An 8206-nucleotide genomic window follows, 5' to 3' on the forward strand; every position below is an offset into this window, starting at 1 on the left:
CGGTGCAGTCGCGAATGCGTCATGACAAATGTAGCTCGCGTCGACTGGCGTGTGCAGTAATATCAGAGTTGGTTGTGTGAACTTTATGCATAATACGCTTTGTTACGGTACCTTAACGCAATGGGTCTAGAGGACGGTGTTGGTCCATTTTTTCGTACCGCCCTAATCCTATACCCCTACTACAAACACACACACACACATACCCCCCTCTTTTTATGTATACATACAATTCCTTGCCATGACGGATCCATAGCCTCCTTTATTTTTGAAAAATAGAGGAGGCTATGGACCAATTGACCAGTTCAAGTTGTCAACTTGTCAGTAACTGTCATAGGAATCACTGCATTAAACACAATTCCACGATCGGATTGTTTACTTTCATTTTTTGTTGTAACACTGAGGACTACGTAGAACCTCAGTTTGTATATGTGAGAGAAGTATGTGGATATCACGAGCTTAAGCCAATGTGCGATACACAGACAAAGCAGCTGCTACATGAACTGCATTGAGGGCCACACAACACATACGTAATTAAAGGTGCAAAACATAGGGGGACGCTTCCAAATACGCTCTGTAGCACTGCAAAGTGTAGCATATATTGTATGTGTACAATAAATGTTCAAAAATACAATGCATCAATGTTCCATTTGCCTTCAAGTTTATTATCAAGTTCAAGTTTACTGAAGTTTATTATAAGCATATGTACAACAGGAATCTACTGACACACCCGCAGTCAAGGTGGCTGTTCGAGGTGTGCTGGCTGCCTCAGTGTAAGAAAAAGAAATTGGGTGAATGTCGACACCAGTGCCACTGCTTCTTGCCTGTGACCTGCACGTGCCTCCACGGCATCTTTGTGCACAAGTGTGCTGGCGTCGCCAGGCGTAGGAGTCATCCGAGAGAAAGAGTATCGTTTACATGGAGAAGTGGCTGTTCACATTGCCTGCCGCTTTCCCTCAAATGTTTCCTTGGCGACTAGGGTGACACACCCGCAGTCAAGGTGGCTGTTCGAGGTGTGCTGGCTGCCTAAACGAAAGAAAAAGAAAGAAATTAGATGAATGTCGATACCAGTGCTATTGCTTCTTGCCTCTTACCTGCATTTGCCTCCATGGCCTCTTGGCTTGCGGAGTCTGTATGAGGGAGCTGCTGTGGCTAGGCGTAGGCATTGTCTAAGCAAAAAGAAAAGGCCATTCAAATGGGAAATTACTGAAATCAATGCAGTTATGTCTGCTTCTTGCACTCTTCTTGCCCAAAAATTTTCAAACATAGTGTCCTGTACACACCAGGACTTTGACTGCTTCTGCTTTTTACCTGCAGGTGTTGCTGCGAGATCCTTAGTATGGCTGCGTGCAGCATTGTAACACTTGGTGGAGGCATTTGAAGTGGTAGCCAAAAATATAGAGAATCATCCTTGTCTGCACGAATGCTTTCAATTTCTAAATGCAGTGGTAACTATCACTATTAGTGCAAGGCCCCCCACATCTATGCGGCAAGTTCCATAGCTCGAAACTGAATTTTTCCTGTAGTGTTTCACAAGGCGTCTGATATGTCCACGTTAGATGTGATGTGTTTGTTTTTATTTATCCCAGTGTGGAGAGAGCATCATTAAATTATTTTTTTTTTATTTTTGCTTGTCTTGTTTTTTGGTTTATTTCTGAATTTATCAAGCACCAGTCTCATGATGCTAAAATGACTTATGTAATGGCAGTCAGCTTTTGTTTTGCAGAAAAACAACGCATTTCCTGACCCATTGTTTGACATCCCCTCACTCGCATAATTTTGCAGAGTATTCTACCTATATTGACATGCTTGACCTCCACTAAAGAGTCTTGCATTTTCAAATACGACTCTTTCCTTAAAATCATTCGACACTTCTCATAAATTTTGTACCTTGAGCTTCGATACTCTGCATTCACCATTTTTGCTTGTTTCTGACTAAAAATGTCTTTTTTAATTTAGAGCTTAAATTTTAGCTTTGGAACACACGGAAGGGCTTGCCATTGCATATCTGCATAAAAGGGAAACATGTTTCATTACACATTTGCAAAATCCAATTGAAGATTGATGAATGCAGCTTGCAGTGTGATATGACTGAATGAGCCATAAAAGTAACACATCTCACTTGGTAAATTAAAGCACATATTAGTGTGATGTGCAAGATACATTACACTAACGTGGTGGATTCTCTTGCTTATACAGCAAAATAATCGGTGCGCGAGAAAAAAAAATATTTTTGCATACCCCTTGTACACACTGATTTAAGTAAAATGAGCTGGAGCTGTCCACATCTACTTATTTTACCTGCGAGTATGGTCAACAAAAATGTGTCCCAGCTGCTTAGTGGTATTTGACATTATGTCAGTATTGCTTATGTGCCTTTTGTCTAAAATAATTGAATTTTGAAAATGCTCGCAGGGATCTGATGTGCATATCTTCAGTTTATTGATACATGTAAAAGACTCAGCATCAAGGGCAAGTGAACGTTCCCGCAGGCCCGGAGTCAATCATGCAAATAGATTCGCTGCACAAATTTGTGACCAGAAAAGATATTCCAGATGAAATGGCATGCAAGGAAGTGTTGAAAATATTGCACAGTTAATAAAACGCCTACGCTATTAATATGTGGGTTGATGCACTCGCTATGCAAAACGGAGGTGAGGCGTGCAGACAGGACACAAGAGTAGCGTATTTACAAGCAAACAACACGAGCGCCGCCCACTTCTCTACTCTTGTGTCCTGTCTGCACGCCTCACTTCTGTTTTGCATAATGAATCCTTACCAAGTAGCTGAGCTTTCTGCCGTTCTAAGTCTCGATGCACTCGATTTCGTCCGCATTAGGCACTCGCCTCTTGATTACTTCGTGGCACAGAGATACTCGGCATCAGGCTGTTTGACTGCTGTGGCCTTTGTAGAAGCATGATTGTTCAAAGTGCAACAATTAAACAGATTCTTTGAGTTGCTTGCGGCTTCGCCAGTACAATTCCGTTGCGCTGGTCCGCCTGTCCAGCAATTTTCTACTGAAGGGAAACCTGCAAATAAAAACACCGCTCCGCATGCAGAAAAATGCTCTACTGTGTCGTTTCTCAAACGATTGTGATGCACCACAAGAGCTGCCTACTCGCGTGATATTCTCAACAAGGATTTACATTTGTTTACTTACATGTGAAGGTATATGCCAGAGCACTTCGGGGCTTCGGTGGCACACAAGGCACGAGTGTGTGTGCCATAGCGTCCGATGTCGACTCGCGATCGCATGTCAAACCTAAACTGCACGAAACTACTACGCATCCAAAAAACAGATTCGAAACCGAACTTCGCGTCATCCTTTATTGCATGAATGCGTACATCGTAATTTACATAAGTCGCGGACTTGGCGATCGCTTTTTGTAAACTTAATATTAACATACCACCTTCATAAAGCCATCAGGTATGCGTTTTTAGATGAGAAAGCATAAGGTGACCTGTACTTGCTTTCAGCTCTTTCAATAGTAATTGCGCTGGCCACATTGACCAGTAGCAACAGGGCGGCGCCCTAGAGGTTCCCACTTTTCCGGCTCAGCTTTTCCTCTAGAGTTGTTCTACTAACTCTATGCTATGGGTAGCTTGTCCTCTAGAGTCAGTATAGTAACTCTATGGACGAAGCAATGAAGCGCGAATGAACGTTGCCAACTGTTGGTTCCGCGTTATGCCGGCGGTGGTGGCTTTAGTGGCGTGTGTTGCGGCTGTCAAATTTTTTATTTATTTTCCCCAAACAGTATAGCTAAGATCAGTTCTTTGTTTGCATTTTTGACTGTGTCGTTTGCTATTATCTTTTTGTCTTTTTAAGCTATTAAGCAGCCAATTATGGCCTCCCAGGTTCGCGCGCGCCAGCATCGCGCACAAATCTCGGAGGCCATAAGACAACGCGTTAGAAAATGCCATTCTTGTCGTTGTTAACGTTTCATCATCATTTCTTCAACTGAGATAGAGGCGTAGTGTCCCTTTTCCCGGGGTGGGGAGGGGGCGATCAAGACGGCATCGCTCAGCGGGGGGCGGGGGAGTAGGTTGTAGTTGGTTGTTATCGCGACATCCGCGAATCCTGCGATTTTTTTTTATAACGTAAGCATTTCTATACTTACTCAACAAGAAAAATAATCCGTCCGTCAGTCCGTACCACACGATATCTTTCAAAGTAGAACCCGCAGCAGCAAGTGAATTCCCCTTCGTGCTAGCTCTCGCTTCAACGCGACCGAAGCGGCGAGAACACAGCGCTCACGAAGCTCTCAGCTCATGCCGCACTATGCGCTTTTCGCAGATCACTTTCAAGATAGGTGTACGCGCGTCTGTTTTCAAAGCGAAGTGAACGATGAGAACACAGCGCGTGAAGTTTTCAGCAGTGGGCACACTCTGTCCACATTGCAGTTCGCTTTCAAGATACGGTTCGCGCGGCCGTGCCACAAGCAGCCGCCGCCGTAGAACGGTTGATAATGGTTCGACGCGTATGAGAAGTGCTAAAGAGCGATAACGGCTCAAAACGAACGGAACGTCACCAGCGCACCTGGCCCGCCACCTGCAGTACTTTGCTTGCGCCATTCACTTGGCGCCGCCGACCACAGCAGTTCGTGTCGCCGCAGCGCTGTCGCTTATACTCGTCGTATCAAGTCTCATAACATTGATAACGACATGGACTGCATGTAGTTGAGGAAGAGTTAGAATGCTTACACATACTCAGACAAATTCCAGAGGAGTGCCTGTGTTATTTTTTTATCGTAAATGTGCAGTCAGCGGTGATCCAGAGTTGACAATGCATGTAAGACGGGTGCCAAGCTATTCTTTTTATGAGAGTCTTGCCCAGCTCCCTAAGATCTGCTCAAGCTAAGACTTGCTGATGGCTGTATGTGGTTTTTTTTATAGTCGCATGGGCTTCGAACCGCATGAATCCTACTGTGTAATGACATTAGAGCAGCATTCACGTCCAAAAGGAAATGCAGCCGGTATATGGCTGCCTAAGGTATGCGGCCCGGCGGCAGCTGCCCTCCCCTCCCCCGTTCCCGCTGACAATTTAGGGGGAGGGGTCTAGAGCAATCTGAGTAGTGGCGTAGCCAGAAAATTTTTCGTCTGATGGGGGGAGGGGCGTCCCAATTGACCGTGGAGGGGGAAGAAGTGGGCGTCCCAATTGACCGTGGAGGGGGCAGAAGTGGGGCCATTGCCTTAGCAGCAAAAAATTTACTGTTAGTGAGCGTTACAAGTGCCCGGCGTGCCCCACTTGGCTACGCCGCTACTCGCCCCCCCCCCCCCCCGCAATCGACGAAAATCAAGCTATCAGAACGTGCATGACACGCATGCAGGGCATAACATGAATGACAAGCCGCGAAGCTGTCATGGATGTCGTCACATCATATCATCATCATCATCATCATCAGCTTATTTTGATGTCCATCGCAGGACGAAAGTTTCTTCTGCGATCTCCAATACCCATGTCTTGTGCTAACTGGTTCCACGTGTCTTCAAGTTTCCTAATTCCATCACGTCCACATTATTCTCTGCCGTCCTCGACTGTGCTTCCCTTCCCTTAGCACCCATTCTGCAACTCCAATAGACCAGCAGTTCTCTCTCTTACGCGTTGCAATGTCTGCCCAGCACGACTTCTTCATCTTTATGTCAACCAGAATAACAGCTATCCCCGTTCGCTCTCTAATCCACATCGCTGTCTTCCAGTCTATTATCGTCATGCCTAATATTTTTCATTCCATCGTCGTTGCGCGGTCCTCAACGAATTCCCAAGCTTCTTTGGTAACTTCCAAGTTTCAGTCCCATGCATTAGTAACGGTAGAAAGCAATGATTAGCAGTAAGCTCCCTTGTCATGATTGAGTAATGCCTGCCGTAGCTCTGCAGCTAATTTTTATTTTTTTTAATTTCCTTGATCAGAGGCCCCTGCGAGTAATTAATCTCAATAACCGTATTTCTGCGCAGGTTCTAGAGGCTGACTGCCGACCATGACATTCGTTCTCTCGCCAGGCTGCGGAACATTACTTTTCTCTTCTGCATACTAACTTTCAATCAGACTCTTACACTTTCTTCGCCAAGGTCCTCAAGCGTTTGTTGCAAATAGTCTGCAGCGTTGCTGAGTATGCCAATGTCATGTACAAACCGTAAGTTGATGAGCTATTTACCGTTAGCCCTCGCTCCTAACCACTCCCAGTCTAACTGGTTGCACACCTTTAAGTATTCAGTGATAGCATTGTAAATATTTTGCCATTGATCATATGAAGCCTTTTGCAGATATCTGGCTATGCAAAGTCTGCGCGTTAGTGTCATCCATTCGATATCAACATTCGTGGGAAACTTCATTTTTGACCGCTGTTCGGAGTCTCTACGCTGTTGGCTAGATGCCCCGATCTAATCATTCCAGCTACCTGATTCAAACGCAGGTAGCGCGCGTTTCATGTATAGCCATTATCAACGTGTTAACTGGCAATGTTCATTTATCATATACTGTAAGCTTGTTCCCTTACTCCCTTATATTTAGGGTGTAAATTAGAAAGACTGGGGTGTTTGGAGGGTGTTTTCTTGTTGAACACCCTTTTCCGTTAAAAAAGGGTGTTTCAAGGGTGTTTAGAAAGGTGAAAAGATAAATACACCGGCATTACACCCATAAGGGTGTGTAAATTTTAAGAGTGTGACGAGACATCAGACAGGCATCAGAAATGTATCTTCTAATGTTGTTAGCATCGCAAGTACATCAGAGACCCAAATGGCAATGCACCTTACGATTTCTGGTGAGAGGAGTAGACAGCTCTTCGTGTTATTGCTAACGTCAAAGCATATCATAGAATAATGTGTACGACGGCAAGTCGTGAACATTTTTTTTGTTGCGATAGCATTAAATAGCTAATGAGGCAGAAAATTCAATATTGCCGACGTGACCATACGATGGTACAAAACCCTCGAACTCTCAGGGGATCGGACCCACTACCTATGGTGTTAAATAAGGCTACGAACCCATGACCTTCGGTGTTAATTAAGGCACATTTAAATATTATATAGTTAATTAAAGTACTCGAGCTCACGATCTTTGGCGTAAATCGAACACTTGACGTTTTGTGTTAACGAGGGCGATATTAATTAAGACGTAATTAATCATTATATGGTTAATTAAGGCACTCGAGCCCATGACCTTGGGTGGGAATGGACTCCTTGGCCTTTGGTGGGAGGGGTTTAAATTCATTGTTGGGGGCAGTCTGAGAGACAAAAATGAAGAAACTAGAAGAACGGGGGTTAACCGAGGGTCCCGATTTTTATTAGTCATAGCATAAGAAGTCAACTAACACTGACATCAAGGACAACATAGGGGAAATGATTTGTCTGTAATAAATGAAGTAAAGAAATGATAAATTAATGGAAATGAAAGTGGATGAAAAAACAACTTGCCACAGGTGGGGAACAATCCCACGTCTTCCCGTTACGCATCGCACGCGTAATGCGAAGACGCGGGATCGCTCCCCACCTGCACCAAGCTGTTTTTTAGCCCCTTCCATTTCCATAAATTTATAATCTCTTTAATTCATTTAGTAAGTACAAGTAACTTCCCCTGTGTTGTTCTTGGTGTCAATGTTTGTTGGCTTATAGTAAAAATGAAGAAAACGATATAACACAGCGGGAGCACCGAGTACTGCGTTTTAGTCCCTTAAGCAGTCACCAACCTTGAATGTATTGCTTAAATAAATAAAGGTTGGGATGCATGCTCTGGAAACGATTTCGATTGATCCGGCCTAGGCACAAAACTTCAACGTTTTTTTTAAGAGCACTGTGAGTTGGTGCTCCCGGCCCCTTATCACGCTTGGTAAATAGTGCAGACCTATAGCGTATGCCTCGTTCTGCGTAGTTTGGTTTCTTGGCTGTGTTACTTGTGTTTATGTGGAAACCGACAATTCTGCAGATTGGCATGATCATGATAAAGAAAACTGCGCGTAATGGTCAGCATTTATTTGCTAGAAGGAACTGTAGTACTTGGCTGCAAACACATCGTATGCCGGCGCACATTTCTGGCACACACCACATAGGACACATGCAGGCTGCAGAGACATGTGGGTTTTTCGAGGAATCTTCGTGTGCCGCACTATAAACACAGAAGGCACGGACGATAGGAGTGCAACCCGCGCAAAATGAACACACTGACACGAAAGCAAGATACAGACGACGCGGGTGTAACCGGCGCCACACGAGCAG

At 44.6% G+C, this 8206-nt stretch overlaps 1 long non-coding RNA gene across 1 annotated transcript; it reads right to left on the minus strand.

Moving 5' to 3' along the window:
* Positions 1-643: 643 nt before the first annotated feature.
* LOC142577697 (uncharacterized) lies at positions 644-1511 on the minus strand. Its single transcript, XR_012827046.1, has 2 exons — positions 1092-1511; positions 644-1023 (listed from the first exon to the last, which is right to left on the minus strand). It is a non-coding gene; the product is annotated as an uncharacterized LOC142577697 (long non-coding RNA).
* Between the last annotated feature and the right edge of the window lie 6695 nt (positions 1512-8206).

This window comes from Dermacentor variabilis, chromosome 4, assembly GCF_050947875.1.
Source record: "Dermacentor variabilis isolate Ectoservices chromosome 4, ASM5094787v1, whole genome shotgun sequence".
NCBI classification, from domain to species: domain Eukaryota; kingdom Metazoa; phylum Arthropoda; class Arachnida; order Ixodida; family Ixodidae; genus Dermacentor; species Dermacentor variabilis.